This window comes from Cuculus canorus, chromosome 7 (genome assembly GCF_017976375.1).
Source record: "Cuculus canorus isolate bCucCan1 chromosome 7, bCucCan1.pri, whole genome shotgun sequence".
NCBI classification, from domain to species: domain Eukaryota; kingdom Metazoa; phylum Chordata; class Aves; order Cuculiformes; family Cuculidae; genus Cuculus; species Cuculus canorus.
Genome location: NC_071407.1, coordinates 32,620,337 through 32,646,864, shown reverse-complemented (window position 1 = coordinate 32,646,864; position 26,528 = coordinate 32,620,337). Strand labels below are relative to the sequence as shown.

The following is a 26,528-nucleotide window of genomic DNA, read 5'->3' as shown; positions in this document are numbered from 1 at the left end:
GGATGGCTGTGATGACGGCAAGGAGCCAGCCACCAGCACGAGGCTTCTAAGGACACTCCACGTGGTCTGAGGTCAATATCCTGAATATGGACTATATGGAGCCAGCTCCATTGCCTAAATGTGGCTGGCCTTGGGTAGGGAAAAAAAAGTAGTAAAAATCAAATTTATGTCTTGCTAAGTCACTGTGGAAATGTTCTGAACAAACTTTTTTTTATTTCATCCTGTCTAAAGTCTAAAGCAAGGCTGTCTTTGACTATATCTCAAACCCAGCAATCCATTGATTACTTCAGGATCAAACACGGCCTATTTGGGCTCCATCATAATCAACTACAGTCTACTTGGAACACGTCGAGAGATGGTTGCTAATGGATCATGAATGGAGGTCAACAGGTTACACACGCACACATACACACATGCTAAATTTTGAGGTGTACACCTCAGAAGGGAGAGCATTTGGCACTGATCCCTTCCAATACAATTGGTAAAAACTGCTTTTATTTCTTCTGTGACTTTTTTTAATCTAAACAAGAGTGTTATCTGACAGCAAACACCACAGCCCAGTGCCACCAACTCACCTGTTCTTGCCAATGGCAATATTGGCAACCTGAGCTCTGGATCTAAAAGAGCTGAAAAACACCATCACTAAAGCTGCTATAACACAGAATCGTTATAGCAACTTTCAAAAGAAATCAGCAAAAAACCCCCAAGCTGTATACTGTCCCAGAATGTAATCCACACAAGGCTACATTTCCCGTCAAGGAACTTGAACAAAATTGAAATGAACTTTCAATGAAATTTTAATAGTTATGTATTTTCTGCATATATGTGATGGCAGAATTTGGATGACTGCCTCTACTTTTAAAAGCAAAGATTTGAATAATGCATGGAAGGTAAGAATTAAATAGTTCTCTTCTCTAGGAGGCGATGGAGTTGCACTCTCATATTCTTTTAGTTTCCTAGTCATTAGATTTATAACCAGCTCCTCACTAGTTCATGAATATTATAAGAATATGACGGTGAAATATATTGTAATTGAAAGAATATTAATTAAGGTTCATCTCATATTCTACGTCTCTCTGTAATATCATCTGAAAAAGAGTCATTATACAAAGCTAGAAAGTCATGCTTTATTCAGGACAGTGTTATCTTTTTAAGCAGATGTGAAGTTATTAATTTAAAACAGTAAAACTGTTCAAAACCTGTATTCTTCATTGTTTCCGGTATTAAGAAAAGCTGTTGCTCACTTAAGCGATCAAGATTTTACTTGATTAATTTTCAGTGAACGGGAACTGCGGGTTCTTCATGATTATAACTTTCCTTCTAACAAATCAATGAAGAGAGCAGGACAAGTAAATTATATCTTGAACAGCCACTGTACAAACGGGTGACAAGTGCCCAATGCAGTTCATTTTTTTTTAGTGTTTTTGATCCTTTGCACTGCAGCTTATCAGTTTTCTTCTGCAGGCGCCAATGCACACTTACTGCAATGCAAATGAGCACTGGCGGAAAAGCCGCATAATTTATTTCCTCTGATTCTCTTTGCTCATAAACGCCTATTTAAATACTCTAGGGCACATCCATTCAAACAAATTAGCAAGTGCTGCATCTCATTGTTTTCCAGACCTGAAGTTATGCACTTATTAAGATTCCCCCTGCAATGGTTCTATGACCTTATGGAAGCTAATCCTAAATTTTGAGGGGCTGCTATTTATAAATATGGTTAAAAGAAAATGGTGTCATTGTTCACAAGAAATTCATGGCTCCATTCTTCTTTTTGAGGTGTGATATAGACAAAAGATATTTGGACACTTTCAGTGATGAGGTAGTTGAGTTATCCATGACAAACCGATAGCGAGTCATGGTTCTCAGTCTATTTACCACATAATTGAAAATAATTATTATAAGGATGGTTTCATTATAATAGTGATCTCTATTATTCAGTAGAAATTCTGCAGGACACAGAGTTTTCTGTAGTAGAGACAGCTTCAAAACTCAGCAGTCATCACATTTCATATCTTTAAGAAAAATTACAATAGATGGGATTAAATATAGAATTTTGGAGGGAGCAGAGTTATGATACATCATAGTGAAAATATTCAATACAAAAAAAAAGTATTTCTTTTCCTCTTGTTTGTTTTATCACTTAAGTGGACAAAACACCAGTTTCCCGAAAATAACATCATGATAAACTCATGCAAATTAAAACCAGAAATAATTTCTTCAGTTTCCCGAAGTGTTCCTAGTGGGTGTCATTCACTCCAGCAGGAGGACCAGATGTTTGTCCCCTACTTTCCCCTAAACAACAGATATTATATAATGATTTTAAGATGAAATGAAGCTAAAAAAGCCTAAAATCATTCTGACAACCAGTAATGTTCTAGGAACCGAAATGGTCAAGCCTAAGACAAAGGTTTCTACTTATTGTATGTAGAGAGTGGAACAGAACATTACAGGAAATAAAAGAAAACAGGTCTTTCTGCACAAGGCAATGAAATGGAAAGATATCATCTCCTAACATTCTACACATCCTTAATTCAGTCTTCTCCTCACTTCCTGGGTTTGTTAAAAATCCAATGAATCCAAACACTTTAACATCTGCATTTATAATCCAGGTGAAACATGCATTAAAAATGCATTTAATCATACAGATAGCCTCCCAAACATGTAAAAACCCTAATTTTCTAAGAAAGCTTTGTTAAAGTGTTCTATTAATTGAATTTTCACCAGATTGGCTTTTACAAATGTAGGGAAATTACTTCATTGAACAAATTCTTCCAACTCTGAGGGTTTCATTGATCCCTGAGATACAAAAAGAAGATATAAATCTGACTATGTAGATTTTTTTTGGTGTGTTTTCCTATGAAATAGAAAGTAGATTTAAAAAACAAACACAGATTTTTACATCTAGTGTATTGTCCATTATTGATATATGCCCTGGATCTCACAATCCAACACCTATGAGTAAAGTCTGTTTCAAAATTGCTCAGGTTTTAATTAGTCTTAACAAATATTATCACAACATTTATTGTTTCTATTACTTTTATACTCTGATTCCATATGAAATAGAAGTATAAGATTTTGTTGAAAATGTATTATTCTTAAATCCTTATTCTAGTATTAGAATCAGTATGGATCTATTCTTAAAATTCTGCAAATAACATTTAATTAGCAGCAAAATTGTATTTGTTTGATAGGACACCTTCCATTAAACTTCAGCAATGCATCTATTTTCTTACACAGGCTACAAAATTCACTTTAATCTTAATTCTGGCTATATTCTTGGAATGATCATGAATTAATGGCCTGTGTACTGGATAAATAAGCCTGGGTTTGCTAGCTTGTGAATAAATAATGCAGTCTACGATACCATCACCACCAATTGTAACACAGCCACTGAATGATGTCAGAACTGGAAGCTGATGGCAACACTGAGATGCTGTAATTGTAATATTGCTCTGTTGTCCTATTCTAAATTGTTCCAAATCCCACCCAAATTTGTGAATTTGCAAATTATTTGGGCTTCAGATTAATTCAAACAGTGTTCGTGAAGACAGAAAAATAGGAAATCATCACGGCCACATTCTACGAACTGATTTGGTGTGTATTCAGGTATACCAATTCCAATCTCCCCAGTTAAGATAAGGCCAGGAGGCAGCAGGACAGCACACAGCCTAGTCCTACAAGGCAGATATTCCCAGATCCCAGTACTTGTCTAAGCCTCTGGTAGAGAAAGGGACTCCAACATGCTCCTGGATGGAGCTAGTGGAACTTTGCTGGCTGCAAACGGATGGGTTCAAGATAACTAATAGTAAAATCTAAACCTACAAAGCATCAAGTTAAATCAACATGACTGACAACAGTTTTGGTACCTCTGTATGCGCTGCAGCCACAGGTAGACTCAGACCATATTTCACCTTCATTTTTTCAAGTCAACAACAGTGGTATGTTAACAGCCTTATTAATTTCTGTCCTTTCTATAGATATTCTTTCAGCAGAATTCTCCTCAGATGGAAACACGGATGAGTCTGTCTGTCCAAGGACTCATCCACCTCTACAAGAAAGCTAACATTGCAAAACCATTAATCTTTGCTGTATTCCCAGTTTTATTGCAATTCTCAGCCACACAGGAGAAAGGCAATGAGGCAGACAATTTCAACGCAAACAGTTCACAATTTTTTTTAAATTTCTCCTCCATTTCTGAAAAGTGATTCAATCTGCTTCGCTTCCCTGCTTACCTGCAAATGTTTGCCTTCCAAATAATTTATTGCTTGCATGAAGAAGGGTCAAAATATTAAATCACTCTTCAGAAATAATAGCCTCTTAGATAGTTTTAAAGTAATACTTTAATTAAAGTGGAGAAACTGGGAAAGTGTCTTAAAAACCCATAAGGATTCTTATATTATACTATACAGAAATAATTACTACCTACTTTAACATGCCCTGAAAGTAATGATCAAGTCTTAAATGACTGAAGTTAAAGTTCAATTAAATCTGATGAAGGGAACACTGAAAACTGGCCAAGTTATTAAACTCTGCATAATTTGACAGTACATCGTATCTGGGTATGCTGAATGGAGTCAGAATAGATGTTAATGATAATAATAATGCTGTATCATCTGAGAACTGGCGGACTCTGATCTCCCCAATAACAAGAAAGAGGGAACCATAGGCATTCCTGGGAGCTGAGATAAAAACAGCCACAAACCAGGAGAAAACGAAGAGAATACCAAACAGGATGAGAATACTTTAGATTTTAAAATTATTATAACTGGATACTGTATTATTTTTCCTTCAGTCTCCATTGAGCAAAAGTGGTTCTGAGACACCAAGAGGTGGACGCTGTTTCTTTCTTGGTTGGACTTGATGATCTTAAAGATCTCTTCCAACCTAACTGATTTTATGATTGTAGAATTCTCTTGCCATAGTCAGGATAAAATCTTAAGAGACAACTCTTTTAAAACATCTGGACTCAGTTTGCAAATCAAAGGTTAAGATGGATTGTCAGATGTTGCACCTTCATAATTATTCAAATCTCTTAAACCAAGATCCCAAACAGAGATAGCCTTGAAACTCTCTAGTTCCAACGTGCAGATTAATGGTAGAAAAATATAACAGTGCTTATTTCAGGTGCTTTAAGACAGAGTTTGCTGAAAGCTCACTACAAATAGACACAACTGCTAAAAAAACTCAAGTAGGGTTTTACAATGATGAACAGTTTTTGTAGAAAACTTCATCACAAGTAAACCCATTGATTTTCTCCAGTTTTCTCACGGCCTCCGAAGTCACTAAAATAAAACCTATAAAATTATTAACGATATTTCTACCTTGTAACATCCTGTGCCAAAAGGAGGATAAGAGGATAAGGCAAGAACCGGAATCTCTCCAAGAAAGGGAAGGATATATCCAAGCCAACTCAGGTGCGGAGGGAAAAAAGAAGCAGGTTTGTTGTGCATGTATTGATACTGATAATGCCAGCAAATAAACTCTCTGTTTTAAGTGGTTGTCAAGCTGCTTTGGACTGCTGGATCTCCCTGCCTTCCCTGGTCCTACATGGAAGGTACATACACATGAAATGGGAAAGCGTGTGATGACAAGATTGTCTTTAGAAATTAAATTAGCTGAATTCTATATCCAGGTGCCAAACAGTGCTCTAGGCAATTTGGCGAGATAGATACAGTGAAATAAGATCGGTGCCAAACGTGTGTAATGATGACAACAGGGATCTTAAAAAAATTTCTATTTGCTCCTGCTCTTCATTTTGTCTGGAGGATGTGTACTGACTTTGTAGAATCACTGCAGCAAATTGTAAATGATGTATGAAATGAAAAATCCCCGTTCAACCACTGCAGAGAGATATTGCAGACCAGGCTTTTCAGTCACTTTTGAACTGTGTTATTTGATGTAATCTTAAACATAACCATACTACAAAAGGCCACCAAACTTACATGTGCACACACATGCCTCAAGAACATCGCTTAGTGTGAGCGTATTAAACAGCGGCACTCTTTAGAAATACAACACAGTTTCATTGACTAGAAGAATTCTAATTTTAAGTGAACCTTTTCTCTGATTGAAATTACAAGGAAATTTCCTGCCTTCTTTATGTATGTGAGAATTTTACAGCAACTTGACTGAACTGACCACTATGAGTTATACTGCGTATCTGTTTATATCATAACTCCTTGCCTTTAACCAACGTGCATCTTTTTCATACTGCATCTCTGTCCAAAAGAGAATTAAATCTACCACTATCAGGGCTGGTGTCTTATCAGTCCAAGAGTGTTTTCACATTTTCTCCTCTCTCTCCTTCAATCATTCCCCTCTGTTTAACTGCAGAAACTGAAAGAATGAAGTTGGGCCATAATCTCCTCTGACATTCTTCTGGAGATCATGAGTATTATAATGCAGAATTTCCACTTCTTTATAAATGGTAACATGTATGTATTGGTTTACGTAACTGGTATTTCCTTTCCCGAATGTACCCCATAGCAGCAGCCAAGTGAAAGGGCTGAACACTAATCCTACGTTAAAAGGGTACATTAGCAGAGTTCAGATTTCTATTTCGTATGTAATAAAGGCAAAGCAACAGACTTTAATGGACATATTAGCTCTGCACAATTGCTATCACTAAAATACAGCTGATCTGCACTTCCTGGGGAATATAGTATTTCCTTAGCGCACTTTAGAAGGATTAAATGCCTTGAATCTCTTTACATTCCTCAGGAAAAATAATTTTTTGACTTTTCCATTCTGGTGAGCTCTGTGGAATAATGGGCCAGAGGCTAACGGCCAGTTTGCAAATTAACACAGCTGGAGAACACATCTGTATCTTTCTTTCCTCCTGGCTGTTTTGATTTTAAGTTCTTTTATTGTTCCATTTTTGCTCTTACTTTCTCCATCGTAAAGAACACTAGCAATATTTTACTTTTAGCATCAACAGTTTTATTAAAAAATTATGGGACCACTAAATATACCCCAGATAAAGGCTTTTCTCTTGAATACTAACCCCAAATTTAATCTTTTTTTGGATGCTGTTTACGGTCCCCTGCTATGCTACATAGGAAAGACTATATATGATCTATGTGAACATGTTAGCAATATGGAAACCTAGAACACAGGTCTAAGACTTGATGTTAAGCAACACTCTACTACGTATATGCATGTAGTGTTTAGCCAGTTAAAATCCATGAACCTATTTTAAAATATTATTTTTACTCCTTTAATCCTGCAGGAGGGAAAAACCTTTTGCAGGCACTCTTCAGTCCCAAGGAAGCTTTCCAGGACCTTTCTCCTCCAATGCTTAAGCACATATTGGTGCTTAAATACCAACACTACCAGCAAGGATCTGAGATTTTAACTGTTGGAAAGACAATGCTCGGCATTGAACAAAAATGACTGAAGAGTGAGAGCATTTTTAAAAAGCATATTCTCATAATATGTTAACAAAAAAAAAGTTATGAACAAGTTGTGATCTAATTTTTACCACAAGCTGCATCTACACCTCAAACTCCGTCTATGCATAATGCTGTCCTGATAAAAGAGGAGATTAAACACAGTTTCATTACAGTCAGGGATTTGCCCCTCAGTTCTGTCTCTAAAGACCCACCATTTAAATGAGAGGAGGTAATTAGGAAGAAAGAGGATAATCTCTGTTAATAAAGCTATCTGATTAAGGCATTATACAGGCAATAAATCTCTCTCTTTTTTGTTGTTTTTACATTTTGATCAACAGTTAAAAATTTAACAAAACTAATGCTGAGTTATCTTATCGAGCTTCTGAACTATGTCCCTTAGTAAGATAAAAAGACTTTTGTGCTTTTATTTTTTAATTAGACATGAATGTAAATTCTGCTGATGTCTAAGCCAGACATCGATTTTAAATTTGGCTCCTATTTTGAATGTTACCTTTTGTAGATGGAAGAGACCTGCTTGCCAGCTCTGTGGGAGGTTGGCCACGGGGAGCAACCTCTGCAGAGCTTCTCTCCTCACAGGCTCCAGATCCCTCCTGGGAGGAGCTCAAGGGGTTAATGGCCATTGCAGAGCTGGCTAACACTCTCCTCTGTGGGGAAAGTTGCCTCACCTATCAAAATCATGGGGAATTATGGATTTACCATTTTTACTTGTTTCAGATTTGTTTTTCATTTCTTATAAGCAGTAGGGCGTTTCTTGAATTTCAGGGAACGTCAAAATTTTAATGATTATTTCTGATATTAACAGCCAACGTTTTGAGCTCTCCTTTTTTTTGCAGGAGAGCTGATCTCTCCCATTTCACTTTAGTTTCTACAGACAGACGGAGAACAATTAATACTGCTACAACAGCAACTGTATTTCACTTTCTTCTGTCTTTTCTTCTCCATAATTAATTTACCCAATGCTGTCTGCCATTAATCAACTAGGTAAAAAGTCTTGCCTGTTAATTTAAATACATCTGGATATTTGATACATATTCTCTTTATTAGTTAGCACGTCATAGACTATTATATCTGTGCAAGACCTACTTTCAGTCTCTGTACAAATATTTCACTTGGATTTTATGACGACAAAGTGACTGAGGTTTGCTCTCAGGATTTCCATAGATAATTTCCCCTTTCCCATAAAGAGATATCTTACACAGGAGGATGCAGCACTGACCAAAGCAACTATATCCAAATCTTCTTATTTCGTAGCAGTGGAAAAAGTAATAAATGCATCCCTGATTCAAAACTACTCCCTCCTGGAATGACTTGGTTCTCCAAGATATCCAGATAACCATACATTTGCTTTGGTGTTTGCCCAACTCACCCACAGCCTATACTCAGTTGATGTGCTGCTCTTTTGTGAGCATCTCACACCTTTGTTGGTTCCGGGTTACAAACCTCACTGTGGACAAACTTCGATGGGTAACAGCAAAATCCTAACTTCAACTTTCAGTGCTATGTTTCTACTCTGAAACAAAAGCATTTTGTGTCCCTGCAGTATATTCATGCAGGGACATAAATAAGAGAATATTCTTATTATTCACATAAATATATAATCCTTTTCAAATCTCCTTAAATCCTTAAACTCAGTAGTGTTGGTATTGGTGACCTGCGTGGGCTAACTATGGCTTATACAAGATATAAAGGGGTATATTAATTATCTGGAATTAGACTGGGTAATCTTCATTTTTCTATTCAGCAAGAGCAGCCAGAGGAGCTTTGCTACCCACTCACTACCTTGTTTTTTGTTTTTATTAAAGTAGTTCAATCCAGACTGGGCTTTGGGAAGACCCAGAGAAAGAAGCTATTTTGATTCAATCAACCCTACCGCTACATGTTTTTCTAACACAGCCCTTGCAAACAGCATCAGTGCAATATGTGTCCCCTACAGCCCTGGCAATCTGTGCACACACTTGTGTTCTTTGCTCACCGAGAACCGTAGAATCATAGAATAGTTTGGGTTGGAAGGGACCTTAAAGATCATCCAGTTCCAACCCCCTGCCATGGGCAGGGACACCTCCCACTGGCTCAGGCTGCCCAAGGCACATCCAACCTGGCCTGGAACACCTCCAGGGATGGGGCAGCCACAGCTTCCCTGGGCAACCTGGGACAGGGCCTCACCACTCTCATGGGGAAGAAATTCTTCCTTATGTTGAATCTAAATCTGCCCCTCTCCAGTTTATACCCATTGCCCCTCCTCCTGTCACTACAAGCGTTTGTGAACAGCCCCTCCCCAGCTTTCCAGTAGCCCCTCCAGGTACTGGAAAGTCCTACTTTGAATCCTTATGTTTAGAAGTACAGCACTGCTGCCATGCTGACTCAGCACTCGCTCTTGCCACATGAGAAAATCGTCTTTAAGTTGGTGAGAAGCGATGTGTGCTTAAGGACTCCACAAAGTCAAAACATGAGCATCAGCTAAAATTGGTTATTCAGATTTCATCTCCAGTATCTCTGTGGTTTTTTCTCAAGCACCTGGCACCAGAGCTACTCTTGGAGACATCAATTTAAAGAAGGGCTGAAAACATTCAATCCTCTTTACTCTCAATTTAGTCAAGGAATTCTCTCATGAGAGGGGATGCTGAGGAATGGCGCCTCTGAAATGCAGCTCCCCAGGAGAGTATCACTGGAAGATTTTAAAAGTAACCTCTAATGTAATTAACTCACTGGTAGGCTTTAATGGTTTAATAGTTGGAATACTATTATACCAGAGCACGCTCAGCAAAGGATGGCAGAGCTACATAGCAACCTGTGACACAGGAAAATAGCTTCAAGGAAGCTGCTCCCTACAGCCACACACATTTCTGCAGAATTATCAGAGTGCCCACAGTCACAAAAAAGCCTTCCTGGAGATTTGCAGCTCATATTCATCTCAGTCAACCAAAACACGCAATAAAAGTCTGCAAAAAAATGTCTCATTTTTGATCAGAGCTTAAACACTAAGGGATGTTTTCAGGACATTGAATACTGCCTTTCTGCAAAACAATATTTATTTGCAAAAAGAAACATTCAGAAAAAAATAATAAATCAAAATTTAACTTTTCCTAATTCTGAATGAATATCTGTCATGCTTTCCTGCAAAAGTTGTTTGTATATAGCAAAGCTTCCACCAAGCTTGTTGCACTTACTTTCCCTACTTTTAATAAAACTGTATCTTTCTCAAAATAAATTCAGCAGTGCATGCAAATCAGCAGTCAATATGTAATTATTTTCAAAGGAAAGATCGTTTTTATGATGCTGACAAAAAAAAAATCAAAATGTGATTTCAAGACCAGTTAAAGGGATACAAAAATTTTATCAGCAGAGATTTTTTTGAGTCCATTCTAATAAAATACAGCAGTTTTAAATGTTTTTTCATTATAGGAAAAATATTTAGTTCATAGGCTCAGTGTTAGAAACTCGTCCATGAGAATCCAAGCACTGTGTTTTCCTCCTCAATACTACTTAAATACAGTTAGTCAGAAGTAATATAATTTTCCTTGATCTAGAAATACAGTCACAATTGAAACGGAAAAGGAAGCACAACTAACTTTAGTTATTTTTAGTGTGTGTTAATGGATCTACTGAAATACTGAAAATGGCAATAGCAGCGTCATGAAGAAGGTAATTCAAGATTTGGTGAACAAAATTACTCACTTTTTGTGCAAAGTGAGTCTCTGAACCTACTGGAGCTCTGTGCAGGAGATGGATGTCCACATTCAGGGAGTGGAAATCCCAGAAGTGAAAATTGTCTCCATTTTTTGACACTGCCCTTAGCAAACCTATGGACCATCTGGATAGTTCAGAGGAGACTTAAGTAGTTTGCTTTGTCATGTGGAAAACGAAACCCAGGAGTATGATTTGAAAGCACTGAGGGGTTTAGCAAGAATCAATCAGAGCCACATGGGACAGCAGGACCTTCCCACAATGGTGGTATTTTCCATGGGGCACTGAGGACCTCACCATTAACCACATGCACTGCTCCACAACTTCTTCTCTACCTCCTATGTTCAGATCCAAGGCCTCTCTTCTCACCGATTGCCTTATGTGCTAGAGTGAGGTTTTTTTCAAATCTTCTTTCCATTTAATGTTCCTAACCCCATTATGTGGCTCTTGCTCCATCTTCTTTCTTCTCTTTAATTTCTATGCTTTCCATCGTTTGACCAGTCTTCCTATCATGATTCTGCTTTTTCATGTAGGTAGATTACTTTTATCATCCTATATCTTTCAGCCACTTTTAGCCTCTACTCGCTCATTTCTTCCTTTTCTCCACTCATCAATATCTTTCTTATCAGAAAAAAACATAGACTTGTTAAGCCGCTATCATGACTCATTTCATTTGTAAGAATAAGCAACCTTGCAGTGTGCAGTGTTTGATCCAGTGACTTCGTTGTTGTATGGGATCTGTACTGCTTACACTGAGAAGAATTATTCATTTGAATGAAAATCTCAAGAGAGTCTATAAACCACCATTGGTAAATCATCACAACTTAACACATTGTGACTAGAAAATCTGTAAGTTGAACTTGTATCTGATAATGATTGACTTTTGGTTTTTCATCCCAGTCTAATGTAGATTGAGTAATCCTTCCTCAGGCAAGGATCACATTGCTTCTCCAACCACTGCCCTGTATTTTCAGTCTACCGAAAATCAATGGCACTCTGCCTGTGCTTGGCTGCCAACAAAGAAATCTGCTCCACACTGGGAAGTACTGCAAGTATATTTGGTCTACAGCTAACACACACACACATGGTAGCTATACTTTTGATAAGAAAGGGTTGATGCGTGGTTTGAAGGCATATGAGAAGTGCTCATAACTAAAATCTGCCACTCTCTTTGAAGATGCTTTTATCATCTTGTGATCATCCCACTTCATGAAAGAGCAATGCGCAAATTTTCTGTAACAGTTTTCTGGGAAATCCTACATTGTCCTTTTAGCTTTCTCCTGATAAGCCCAAAAGATAGGGTAGTTATAAGTGTAAGTGGATTTTGTGAAGTGTATTAGAAATAACACAGACCAAAAACCAAACAAAGAAGCATAACTCTATGCAAATGCAAACTGACAGAAATGTATTCATTTTCAGAGCTGTTGGTCACATCTTTAGGCAAGGACGGTTAACAGCTTTGTGGTACTGACCAGAATGCTTCTGGACCTTCAATTTGACCAACTGAGGCATTTCTATCGCTCCAAATATTACAGTTTTCCCTAGCAGATATTTGCCTCACTGTATGCCCAAGGTGAGCAAAGGAGGCATAACCAATGCCGATTTGAGGGAGCAGCACTCAGCGAGGATGTCAGGGCACTCTAAGAAGATAGGATTTTCATGTTAGTGAATAAAAATTACTTCCTTTGCTATAAAGCTCCTGGTCCTGCATTAAAATAGAATTACCGTTGAAGCTGGGCTCAGCAACTTAAAATCAGCATCTTCTGGTTAACTATTATTTCCAACATCTTCTCTGAGTGGCCAAAGGTGGGACATGAGCCAGTTTTTGCAGAATTGCTGAAGGCTCCTGTAAGCTTGCAAAAACATCTAGTAGACCAGCACTTAGATTGGAGAAAAGAATAAAGCAGGAAAATACCTGAAAAAGCCTCAAGCTGAGCCACAAAATTAGCAGCCCCAGAAGACGATTTTGATCTCAAATTCTCCATAATGACCTCATGTATCATGCGACCTCAAAAAAGCATCATAAAAACACTGTCAGTTGGTGCTACACTAAGAACCTATCAATTTCTAGAGAAACAGCCAATAAAAAGTACGCAAACATCTAATCCAAGTTATCAGTTGAAATACCTTGTCACAGGTTGCTCAGAAATAGAACAGCTAACTGGTGAAAACAGAGACACTCATAATTCATTGATAAGTCCTTAGTTTTGCAGTTACATGTGCCGGTATTAAATCATATGAAATTCTTCAAAGAGGTGAAAAAGCTGAGCTGTTTATATTCAGTAACTTAAGCTAAATAATTCTTCTAAGCTTTTGCTGCAGTTTCTCAACCCATTTTTGTTACCGCTCAGCTGCAAGCTCTATTGGTGATGCAGCTCCAAAACAGGACTCGGATACAGCTCTATGAACAATGACTAATTCTCAGCTTCTCTCTCAGAAAAATTCCAAAATCTTGTCTTCCTAATTCCTGGTAGAGCAGTAGAAAGACAATCCTTTTCTCCAGGGTTCAAACGAATGGTCAGCCAACCATTCCACCTCTGAGCTAGAAGAGGCCAATAAACATTTTTTATATATATAGTTCTGTATGATGAAAACAATGCAATTCTTTCAATTAATAACATGCAGAAAATGAAACCATAAGCTTAGTTTCAAGAAACAGATCACCAACAATGCTTTTTCCTGTTGGAAAAAAAAAAAGGTAGAAATTTGTGTGCATGTTCAGAATGCTTTGGTTTTGAACATCTGCTCATAGTGGTGACCTTATGCAGTCCTGAGCACCTGGAGAGGTTTAGATTGGATATTAGGAAATATCATTTCCCTGAAAGGGCTGTCAAGCATTACAACAGCCCACCTAGGGAAGCAGTTGAGTCACCAACCCCAGAGGGATTTAAAAGGCATGTGGGTGTGGCACTTAGGGGACTTGGCAGCATGAGGTTTACAGTTGAACTTGATGACCCTAAAGGTATTTTCCGACCTAAAAAATTCAGCGATTTTGTGAAAGCCACATATTGAATGTATATAATAATTTTATAGTGACATTTTCAAAATGCTTCACTGATATAATGTGCTATCTGTGCTTTACATGACCAGCCTGGACCGTTGTATTTGTAGACCGATGAAAATAAAATCAATAGCTTAACAAATTCCAAAGTAATCCATATGTTTAAAAAATGTTCCAAACAATTCTACAGATACGCCGTAGCAGTAAAAAATAGTAACAAATAATTAAATAAATGAGCTATTCCAGCAGGTTAACCAGCAGTGAGCACTGAGGGGAGGGACGAAGGCCAGCATAACCCCAAGAGAAACATCAGGATGTAGCAACAGCAAACCCTGTAGTTGGGTGTTACATAGGACAGCAACAGTTACCTTTGCAGTGCCAGGCATGAAATGTTTTGTAGTTAGGTTTTGGGTGCTTTTATCTCCTTGCCAGAATCTGGGGTCTAGCCCGGAGCCCCATGAGCAGAGCACAAAGGTAGAACAGCAGTGATATCCTCCAGGTTCACAGGCTGGGAACATCAAAATCCTAGAGAAAAAAACACCAAAATTTTAGTCTTTGGTAGCCTGGGATCAATCTGCAGGAAATTAAACAAAATGTTATTTTATACAGAGAAAATCAATTGTAAACAGCAAATAAAAACCAATTGCGGTAATGAGATAATGATCACAAAATTCATCTTCATGCCTTTGGGCTGTGGAAATTCCCATAAGTAGTAAAGGTGAAGCGCTTCCCATATAAAACCAGGGAATGTGTCTGCAGTGTAAAAGGAAAAATAGAAACCAAAATAGGGCATTTTAAAAACTTTTAAAGCATTTGATATTGTCCATTATAATGCCAGGCCTCCTGCAGAGCTGGGCTCCCAGGCAGGTCCCCAGTTGGGTGAGAAGCACAAGAGAACAAGTACACAAGGTTTCCTCAACCCGAGACAGATAGCTTCAGGGATTTTTATGGGGGCTGGGAGCATGTGCAACGCCCTAGGAATTCACAGTGCAGCTTAAAAGTGTGAAGGCTGCAGCAGACTGCATGAAACAAATCCACACTGGTCTGCTTACCTGACACCACTGAAAATGCAGAAACTTGAACACAAAGTGAATCTCTGCGCAGCCGCAGGCGACTGGAAATAAAAATAATTTCACTGATTGCAGTAATGTCTCCATGGCATTTCTCAGCCTGCTTGTTTTACCTTATCACGTATGAAAACTTCTACATACCAATATGGTATCACAGAACCAACAATCTTTCAGTATCTATATTTTTTAATCATATGTCGTGCATAATAGATACAAGAAATGTTTTTTATTTGTAAGTATTGCTAATCTTTCAGAGCTTTTTTGCTGCACTAGGCCAGCACTGCATTGTTTTGGGGTTTTTTTGTGGGTTTTTTTTTTTAAATATAGAGTCTATAACATATTTTATGGTCTGCATAAATCACATTTAAGGTACATAAAGAAATAATTTTATTTCTGCAGTTCAACAGAGACGGCAATTGGCTGGCAGTTTGTTAATTGAGACATCTCTATCTGATCTAACTGAATTATCATCACTTCACACACTTTATGAAATATGTATCATTTGGTAATAGATGATCACTTCTAACGTTGACTCATTCACTGAACAAAACGTGCTGTGCACCAGGTCAGTCAAACTAAAGGTCATCAGTTTGGTCAAGCTGTTCTCTAGTCACGATGGCTTTGATAAAATATTTCTGAAAATAATTAAGTGATAGTTTAAGGTCACAGAAGAAACACCACAAACCCATCATTCTAGTTTTTGTTCCTTACCAGCTTTTGGAAATGAGGTATTCTTAGGTTCTGCATGGTGCCCATTTAGAGTTCCTCAGCGGTGGTTAATCCCACCCCTCAAATGCTTGCAGGAATAACTGGTTATCTGGGAAAACCAGTGATCTTCACCTCAAGAGCTGAGGAGCTATGAGGAGCATAGCAGTGAGGTTGAAAGGGCCAAAGTAAACCTGAGGAGCTAAGGTCCTCCAAATACTTTGTGCTTTGTCCCGGCCCTTGTCAAATCAGAGCGGAAAAGGCCTGGCACGTGGCCACACAGCGTCCTAGTGGGAAGAGGGATTGGAAGGGGCACTCATCCCTGCTGACAATGGAGAGATTTCCTCTCTGTGTCATTGTTTGTGGACTGGAGACCCCTCATATTGGGTAAATTATATATATGAAAAGTTTTCCATCCAGTTGTTAAAAGGCTAATGAAGATCCAGCGGCAGGTTTCCAGCGGACCTATTAGCCATTGTTATCATTTTTCAGCACGTGCTGGGTCAAGTGCTATAGGACCAACATTATCTCAAGGAAGAAATGGGTTTTTTGTCATGCTACATCTTTAGTAAAAAGGCTGCTGTTCTTTCACAGCTGAGTGTACTGTATTTCAGTGATGAAATCAGCAGTGAAGAACATTTTTATCCACTCCTTTGCTGCCAGAGGAACAATGTGCCATTACATGATTTTCCATTATGCCATAATGAAGAAGGCAATTTGTGCTTTTACTCAGATGCTTCACTTACGTGAGTCTTTGGTTTCACTAGGAAGTGATTTGGTGAAAACTTGTATCTAGCATAATATTCTTCCAGATGATAAATTAAGCTCCTAAATTAGCATGTCTCTATAGAAACAGCTGAAAGAGAAATATTAAATTAAAAAAGCAATTTTCTTTATGATGTGATGATTTAGCAAGAATTTCATTCTACCATATGAATTATAGCCTGCTGCATGTTCATCTTCTTATAATAAATATTTGAGAATCAACCTTTTGATTTGTATTTCTCAAACCGATTGGTTGACCTTTGTTAGAAATAATCATCAAATGATTCGTATTCTCTCATCCCTAAGAGAAAAGTTTGGCATAGAGCTCCAAAAACTTAATTAGAAACTTTACTATCACGCATATTTTATAGCATTAGATACAGAATAGAGCAAAGGTATATCTGCGGGGGAAAGAAACCTGATTTTGGAAACTAGCCTTGAAACTGGGGTTGGAGTTTTTGTTTTAAAGCAGGTTTAAAAACCAATGGGGTAGAAAACATTTCAAGCTTCCTCATGTTTATTTCATTTATAGTTACTTTGAATTAATTGCAAGTGCTTGGACCTTACACTGGCTCAGCACAGTGCTCTTACCTGCTCCTTAGTCCACAGCATCCTTCTTGGTACTTGCTGCTTAATTCTGAACTCCGGCTATCGTCTTCCTGAAGCTGCCCTGGAAACTTGATGGTTTCTTCCACTTTCCTTCTTCTTAAGCCCCGTATAAATACTGAAGTTACAGGGCAAAGGAAGGAACTGTTTTAAACTCATGGAGGAGAGAGATGCAGCATGTGGATGGAAGGGATGCACAGGGTGGTGAGTCCGTGCATAGGGACAGGTTGGGAAGAGCTAGACAAGCAAGGAAAACAGAGGTGGATGGTCTGATGTGACTGCCTGCGGGGTTTATAAAGTAATTGCCTCTCCTGTTTACAGGGGCAAAACTGTAAAAACATGGAAAATTTGATAGTTAAATCACACCTTCTCTCCCTGCCCACCTTAAATGAGAGTAGCTTTTGCTGTCATGTTTGCCTTTTGGAGGAGGGCAGGGGAGGAGAAGTATTATCCCCACGGGTAGTGATGGCAAAGGACAAATTGCAAAAGAGCAGCTGGTAAATCAAATCTGTCCCTGGTCACAGCATGTAAGGAACAGAAATTCATCTAGCAACAGATTTCTTACATTCACAAAGCACGTACAGAAGTGAGAAATCATCATGTGCTCAGCAGTAACACTTCCATAGAGCAGCATCTATTAGATGATCTCAAACTCCAAAAAAGATGCATAGCAATGAAGTTGAAACAATTCTCCATGGCAGCAGAAACACCTTTTGCAGAGATATAAATGCATCCTTGATAGCACTGGGCTCTGCCCTCGGGCAGGTAATGTACCCCTGAGAGCCCTGCATAAAATATCTTCCAGCTTTTCATACCTCAGCATATCCTCAGAGATCAGAAATGCCATTGCTTTGTGCTTCCTCTCTTATAAAACACTTTCCACCTATGTCTTCATTCCCTAATTCCCTACACCCCTCTCAGCTCTTTTCCCTTCCCTTTTAGCTTCCACCTCTCTTGTTATTCTCCCTCTTCCAGACCTCTCTACAATGTCACATCTACAAATAAATAATATGAGGCACTCCCAAGTTCCATTAAAAAAAAAAGTAGAAATATTTTTACCTATTTAATTTGTAGCTCAATTTTCTGCCTTTGGTACATTCCTATGACTCTTTCTCTTGGTGAAATATTTCCTGTAGAAGTTGCTTTCATTGCCTAGGCTTCCTAGGCTCTATTTCTTATCAATTAGATAATAAATTAAGTCTCTGATTGTGTTACTTAAATGGAATTCATGCTCACAGTGATTTCTGAAGGACTGAACAGAAGTTAATCCATTCTGGGCAGTCCTGTCTGCTCCCTCTAGCTGGAAAACCAAGAGACTGGCTATATCCCAAGGGAGAAGAGGGAAACGATGAAATTAGGATATTGCTTAATAAAGATTTCTTCAGAAAAGTCTCAGATTTGCCTCAAGATTAATCACAGCATCTTCACAATCTTTTTCCTGAGAATCTCATTTTTTCAATCGGCAACCAAGCCAAAGTCTCTTAAAGTGAATTAAAAAGCAATTGTGTTAGAAAGGTGATGTCGCCGCATCCATCATGAAAGACAAATGCTACCTATATTTCTTCCTGACTCCTTTTTTTCTTTTCTTCTCCTTCAGCGGACTGTGCTTTGCAGTCGCACGCGCAGTCGGTCAGAGGTACATTCACTAAATTTATGCATCTGTACTTTTTTCCGCCCGCCATCTGCAACAGTTCCCTTGCACGCAGGTTGTAAATATCTGTGACAACCACTGAACCTTGCAGTGGTGAAGCTCTTGATATAGTGAAGCATTCTCAAGACTAAAAGCTGTTTGCTATAGGAAATTTTTTCCTCACCTTTTCAGGAGACAAGATTGTCTGCAGCTCCTTTTTCTTTCTGCCTCCCCACTCCGTAAGAGAGTGCTTCATTGTATCGCTCTGTCTCGGCAGTCCATCAGGCTGGGCAGCCAGGTGCAATTTCCACTGATGAATTTAAAACTTCCAGAGCAAATTGCAGTTGTAGTAATTGTCACGCGGAAAACTCTTGCTGTATGTGGAGATACAGAAACAGGAGGAAGTAAAAAGGGTGAATGGGAAAGCACCAGCAACTGTAAAGGTGTCGTAAAAAACTTGACATATCTGCCCCTCTATTCCTTTCCTGTGAGACCTCACCTGGAATACTGTGTCCAGTTCTGGAATCCTCAACGTAAGAAGGAGATGGAGCTGTTGGAACGGGTCCAGAGGAGGCTACAAAGATGATCCGAGGGCTGGAGCACCTTTCACATGAGGACAGGCCGAGAGAGTTGGGGTTGTTCAGCCTGGAGAAGAGAAGGCTCAGAGGACACTATAGAGCGATCTTCCAGTGCCTGAAGGGGCTACAGGAAAGCTGCAGAGGGGCTACTCATAAAGGCTTGTGGGGATAGGACGAGGGGGAATGGGTATAAACTGGAGAGGGGCAGATTTAGGCTTGATATAAGGAAGAATTTCTCCACTATGAGGGTGGTGGACCACTGTCCCAGGTTGCCCAGGGAAGCTGTGGCTGCCCCATCCCTGGAGGTGTTCCAGGCCAGGTTGGATGGGCCTTGGGCAGCCTGAGCCAGTGGGAGGTGTCCCTGTCCATGGCAGAGGGGGTGGAACTGGATGGTCTTTAAGGTCGCTTCCAACCCAAACTATTCTATGATTCTATGATTCTATGATATACCCTAATATGAAATAACTATTGCAAACGATATTTGTTTCAACGAAAGACATTCCCTAGCTTATAACACTAATAGAGATTCAGGGTTGAATATTTTATCCTCTCTAACGTAACTTTGGATATTTCCTTCACACAACTGCTTTTCCCCCGAATGACAAAGTCTGCATAAGGCTGCCAAGGTGAGGCTGGGGCTGGCTTACAGGTGTTACATCTGCAGGTGTATGTGGCCAATGCCACCAGGAGTAAAGTCAGTTTAACAGACTTTTAAGAGGGTTGCATGCCAGAATATAAACAGTTATACCACAGAAACTAAACTTTGAGAAGGGTCATGAGCTCCAAGCAGACTGAACTTAGCCTCTCCTTGTCTCCAGAAGACAGAGTTGTTGGTCTGTCACAGAACCACAGGGCACAATTTATCACAGTATAGCAAATTTAACCTCTGCTCAGCAACCCCTAGAACTTGGCTGTAATATTCGGTGAATTACCGCTAAGCCCATGTTAAACATAACGATATGATGAACTGGTGTGGTATCTGACCTGTGGATATAAACACATGGCTTCATGCCACAGTACTTCTGGCCTTTAATCTTTATGAGCAGAAAAATGATCACCACATTCAGATAAAATAAAGCCCTTTTTTTGTGCTATAAGAAAAAAAAAGACAAAAAAGATTCCACCTTGACAGATTCAGAACATATGACATTGCAATGAAAATATCACCTAAAAGAAAATGAGTTTAGTAAAAGCAATATATAAATATCTATCAATGGCTATCAGAGCAACTGATGTAAAAAATCACCTAAAGGAAGAAAATCTTTGTCATCTTTTTAGTGGTTTCATTCAGTGGAATCATCCAACAGCTAAAAGGCCCATGAGAAACAATTTTATTTACCTCAGAGCATTGTTTTAATATACAGCTCTTGCCCTCAGAGAAATTCTGTATTCACTGTATCACGCACCTACTTAACCAAGCACTTAAGCACCAGCCAGACTCCATCAAGTGCAGGAGCCTCCAGTGCAATCACTTGTGTTGTTTGAGCTGGGGTGATGCAGAAAGCAATGATTAAATTGCTTCCTTTCAATGCACACAGCAGAGATGGTCCTGCTCTAAAAGTTTCCACTCGATGCCCTGAATTCCCTCCCAATTACATGGCCACGTGTCACGGTTTAGCCCCACCTGGCCAAACGTGGCAGTTAAACTGTGCAGCTAAGCCTTCAAAATCCCTTCCCCTCCAACACCCCTCAGGGAAAGGGGAGAGGGAAATGAGAGGAAAAAGACTTACGGGCTGGAAACTACAGCCTTAACGCAATGATAATGATAAGAATGAAAATAATTAGAAAGCAATAAAATATATACAAATATAAGAGGTTGCACCCCCACTCCTCGATGACTGTACATCACCACAAATGGAAAGCAGACATGAGGGGATGGGTCCACAACCAGGAGGGAGCTGGACTCATGAACTAGATTCAGGAACACATGGATCCTGGATCAGGAGTAACCAGACAGACGAGGGCGTCTGGCATCGCAAAAACTGGGCGTCCGGCATTGCAAAAGAGAGAGAGACCCTTGTGATCTCTCAATCTATACCAAATATGGGATATATGGGTGGAATCCTCTGCTGGTCCATTTAGGATCACCTGCCCCATTCGCTCCTCCTCACAGGTGCAGTTCTTTTTCCACTAGCTTGAGGATGGCCTTGGTTAAGTAGCTTTTTGCATATCAGTGCCCTGTGTTATCACTTCAGAGAAGAACGCAGTCTCAAGAGACACGCAGTTAGTTTTCAGAGAACGAACATACTTACAGCAATTGAGTTAGTCATAAAACTGACTCTAATTTACCTCAAACTACAGCACCATGCAGAGGCCACACCATGAGTAACATTTTGCAGCCCTTACTGCCACCTGCCCTGATCTCTCATGTCTCCTGAGGAAAAAAAAAAACAAACGAACAAATGGATAAAAAAGACTTCAGTGGAAGGGGGAGCATAATTCACGATGGAGCAGGCAATCTGCACAAAAAGCTTCCTGGGCAGGCATGAGTCAGGCTTTCAGGGACAGGTCTCCTGGTGGTTTCCACCTTTCTGGAGACCAAGTTTCATTAGTACAGAAAAGACTCAAAAGAGGAATTAAATCTCAGTACTGAAATGTTTTATTCCTTACAGTTTTTACTTTGCAACCCGAGTAATTTGTTATTGACTGAGTTTCTTTTGTGCTGTGAAAAAGTTCACAGAAATTCCATCCTGTAGGTGAGATGTGCATGAACACACACGTAAATATCTTTACATGCACACTTATATGCACATGCACACAACCACACATACAAATGTCTTGTTTATCCTGACATCTATAGGTGCACACACGCACAAGCATAGATGTCAGTCAGGACCAAACCTACAAGTTTCAGATTCATCACATGGGCTAATGCTACCATACAATAATTAATATGATCGTTAATGCAGAGGAAGAGAAGTAAACCTTGGCAATAAGATCACGAGTAACTACTAGCAGCAGAGGAGTGTTGAGGCTCAGCAACCCACTATTCCAGTCACACCAGAGGGAGTCCCTCCTGGAAATGACAAAAAGCACTGAGAAAAGGCTATTTTCTCTGCTGACTGCAGATTGGTACAGTCTGTGTCTTTCCTTTCAAGCCTTCGCTGTTTTCATTTTTTTTGGGGGGGAGGGCAAGAAGGGCATGAAGAAGGAGGTATCAAAAGAAGACAATTATGTTCTGCATTTCCTCTTATCTATTATTGAGGTGATTCCAACTAAATCCCAGGTGTGCATATCTCCTGAAGCATGAATTCTTATAGGGGGTCTTTAGAAAGCAGAAGAAAAAAGAAATTAAAAAAGCAGTAGGAAAAAAAACACAAAAAAGCAATCTGCAGCAGGAAACATACTGTCCCTCCCAGAGTCATCATATCCAAAGAAATACTTATCTTTATCAAAATACCAGTATTGCATTACTTAGACAGGAAAACATTTCATACATTGCTAATAAAATTCCTATTTTCCAATACGTTTCCTCCTCCGTGAGTGCAAATCAATGTGCTTTCTGCTCATTTCAAATATGATGTGACATTCACCATCAGCCAGTGACATCCCGCCAAACCCAGTGACCGGCCATTGCAAAAAACCTACACTGACATGTGCCTGTGTGCAGCTGAAAGTGGGAAAGAAGTCCAAGGCACAGACTGAGAAGGTACAGACCGGCCTCACCAGAGGGAATTGGCTCACCTGAGAAGCTGTCAGTGCCAGAAAACCAAGTTAACCATGGAAAATTCCCCGCATGAGTGAATATATGGCTACTTCTGCTTTTGTTTTCTGCTTCATGCCCTAAAACAAACTTCCAGACATTTTTAACAAGTTCTTTTCTAGTTTCGTATTGTTATTTTGGTATTTAAAGGGCTGCTTTTCCTTCAGTCAGGCTGCTATTTCTCTTCTCGGGTATCAAGAGTCTGACAACCTGAAATAACATATACATTTGCTGATTCTAATTAGTGAACCGATGTGAACAGAGTGATTGAGTATTATAACATTTCTTTCATGTTTCTTGTACAGAGAGTCATAAAGCAATTTAGGTTAGAAGGGGCTTCAAGAGATTTTGGGTTCACTCCATATGGGGTCCCACTCACACGGGGTGCTGAAAGTTGCCTTACCTCAGAGCTCACCATAGCAGTATCTGATTTTACCCTAATACGTTCAATATTATAAGAAACTATTTTGAGAACTTAACTTCCAAGAACTAATGGTTTCAGTGAAACCAGCTTTCCTTACACATTCTTTCTACTGCATGAGAATTCACTGAAATTTCAAGTGGCTCTACAAATAACCAAATATTTAATTTTTAAATCATTTTTATGCAGGTTTGCAAGAATTTTATTCTGAGAGCCATTTAAAGGAAGCCTGATGTGTTACCATTCATGTGGAAAAAAATGCATATCGAAATCTGCTATTCACCGGGAAACGCTACATGCAGCTGAACCAGAATACATGTTTGGACAAGCAAAAAAGGCTGATTAAACTTGCTCTGTCTAATGAAGTTGTATCCATAACTGTTATTTCGGCTGGAGTTTGGAAGATCTGTGCAATGAAATATAAATAAAGATGTCATATATCAGATTTCAGATACATCAGTATCATAGCTCAAGCAGATCTGGAGGAGGACGCTAATCAATGAAGCCAAATGCAGTTGATGCAGCAACTCGGCCAAGCTGTGCCTTGCCTGGAGGCAATCTATCAGTAGTAAGGAGTTTGAGTCAACCTTTATCACTTTGACCACACTGATTCTTCACTCTTTCTAGAATTCCAGAGAGTTCACAATGTTATGTTGCCATTTCCCAGTAACGTGGACCTTTCTAATGATACTGTGCCCTCCTTTTGACCATCTCATGCTTTTCCAATTACAGGGTCCATCTGGCAAGAGATGTCTGTAGAAGTAACTCCACATCACTTACAAAACCATCTCTGCATCTGGGTTTGGTGGGGTCTTTGAACTATCTTTTTTCCCCCTAGCAAATGCTCAGTTAATAATTAGGCATTATTTAAAAACTGAAAAGATAATATAACCTAGAAACAACCAAGGCAAGCGCTGCTTATATGTCTCCCACTAAAAAAGAAGGACAGAAACAAACCTATAAGAGAAATTAGTCACACTGTTTAAATGGAAGGCTTTCAGACACTTCAATGACAAGAAAAATATGAGGAGAATTATATAAAGACCTGAGAACAAAGCAATAAAAGGATCATTTGCTTAATTCTTTCATTACCAGAGGCAGGTAATGTCCTTGGGTTTAATCAGAATATAAATTTGTGGGTTGTTGGAGGTTTTTAATCATTGGAAGAGGGGAAAAAAGATAATAAATAGAATAGTCTACCATTGTTACTGGTTTTGTTTCCAGCACCAAGTGTTAGTAATTCTCGTTGCACCCACCCCTCTTGTGTCCATAGGATTTCTGCAAGCTCAAGGAATTGCTAACGTTTGATCTTGACACCTTTGTTTGCTTGGTTCAGGCCCCTGATGGGTTATTGTTCTCGTTAGCTCACATTTTCCAAGCTAACATTCATTTCTTGACTTCGAAACTGAAACTGTGCAACACTGAGTTCTAAAAAATTTTTATACAGAAAAAGTGAGTGACTAATGAAATCTTGGGGTTTGTTTGGAGAAAAACACAGGCAGACAGGTCAGCTGAAGAAGATTGTGCCAGGGTATTGGCTTAACAATTAAGGATACATGTTTTAATTTATCCCACCATGCATTTAAAAACAACTTTATCTAGTAAGGTTGTTGTAGACATTTGTCAGATAGCTCATTCCCTCCATAACTGATTATTAAGAAAATTAGGAAAACATCGCCTGAATACTTTATGTATGGTTTACTTCAGTATTGGCTTTCCTCTGCCATCTCTGACAGTGAGGAGAAATGTTGGAACACCAACATTTTCTTTAGACTACAACTGTAAGAAGTAAAGTTTAGTGCAGTTATTAAAAGCTCACCCACCTTCTGCATTTGTCTCTAGTTCCCAGCAGGAGAACTTGAGATGTTGTAAGGCCCATTAGCTTCAGTCACATAGCAGGTTTCAATTTTTTTATGTCACCAGCCACCTTGGTAGGAAGACTTTTTTGAGTCTCATCTCTTCCTTTCAGTCTCCACAAAGTTCATAAATAGCCATTTGCTTGGCTCCGCTAGTGTAACAAACTAGCTTCTGTGTGGAAGAAAAAAGGAAAAAAAATTGAAATCAGAATTAAGACCTCTTAGAACAGAGTAGAATAGAGTAGCTGCTTCTCTTAACTCCAATGTGAGACTGCAGAGAACACGCAGTCTTCATCATAGTTCAACTCTCCAGTGCTTTTACCAGAAAACCTCTCCACATCTCTCATATTCAAATTTAGGATTTTCCCTCCTATTGTTTCTCCTTACTACACTAATGTATTAAATATTCAACAGGAGGACAGTATGCCCGGGATAAGATACTCTCAAATTATTAAGTAGGTATCAAACACATTAATTAACGAGTTTACAAGATCAGCACTGAAAAAAATTGCCTTTCAGACACCTGGCTGGGATGTTTTACTCATCAATACGTGGGCGAGTGCAAATATTATCCAGACTCAGAAACTCCAGAGTTCCGACATACAATCAAAGAAACCAAGTTTTGTAGCTCTTCTAAAAGACACTGCCTCTGACGCGGTTCCATTCTCACAGCCTTGACATTTAAGGCTCCGTACAGCTCAGTGCTTTCTTGCTTTGCTAAGCTGCTGTAACAACATATGAAGGTGTATTACTGCTTTGACTCTATCTCAGCCTCTCCACCACAGGAACTGTTTAATCTTGCATATGAATAATAATTTAAATCCAATAGAGCAGTGTAAATAGTAAGGTTAGCAATGTGTGGAGAAAAAGAAGTCACAAGTAAGGCAGGCACAACTCATTTCAAGCTCTGCAATTAGAGAGAAACATGAACTACCGGCTGTCATTTTGATCACCCTACAGAGATTCATGGTCTTGGCAACACAAATCTGTAGCCCCTTGAGAAACTTTCTAGATTTCTTTTTTGTGTTTTTAATACACTTCCTGACGGTTTCTATGAAATGAACCATCTGTCAATGACAGATATAAGCAGTTTA

At 39.1% G+C, this 26,528-nt stretch overlaps 1 long non-coding RNA gene across 17 annotated transcripts in view; it reads right to left on the bottom strand.

The window, feature by feature from the left end:
* The window catches only part of LOC128852689 (uncharacterized), a 101,668-nt gene that overhangs the window by 60,829 nt on the left and 14,311 nt on the right, over positions 1-26,528 (bottom strand). For 12 of the 17 annotated variants that reach the window (XR_008450671.1, XR_008450674.1, XR_008450665.1 and 9 more), the window contains 8 exons: positions 25,402-25,606; positions 19,376-19,521; positions 19,061-19,250; positions 17,232-17,364; positions 16,622-16,731; positions 15,153-15,214; positions 14,469-14,625; positions 13,015-13,107 (listed from right to left, as the gene is read on the bottom strand). This is a non-coding gene — a long non-coding RNA (uncharacterized LOC128852689). The remainder of the gene's footprint in view (positions 1-13,014; positions 13,108-14,468; positions 14,626-15,152; positions 15,215-16,621; positions 16,732-17,231; positions 17,365-19,060; positions 19,251-19,375; positions 19,522-25,401; positions 25,607-26,528) is intronic. The other 5 variants (XR_008450664.1, XR_008450670.1, XR_008450677.1 and 2 more) reach the window with 3 other exon arrangements.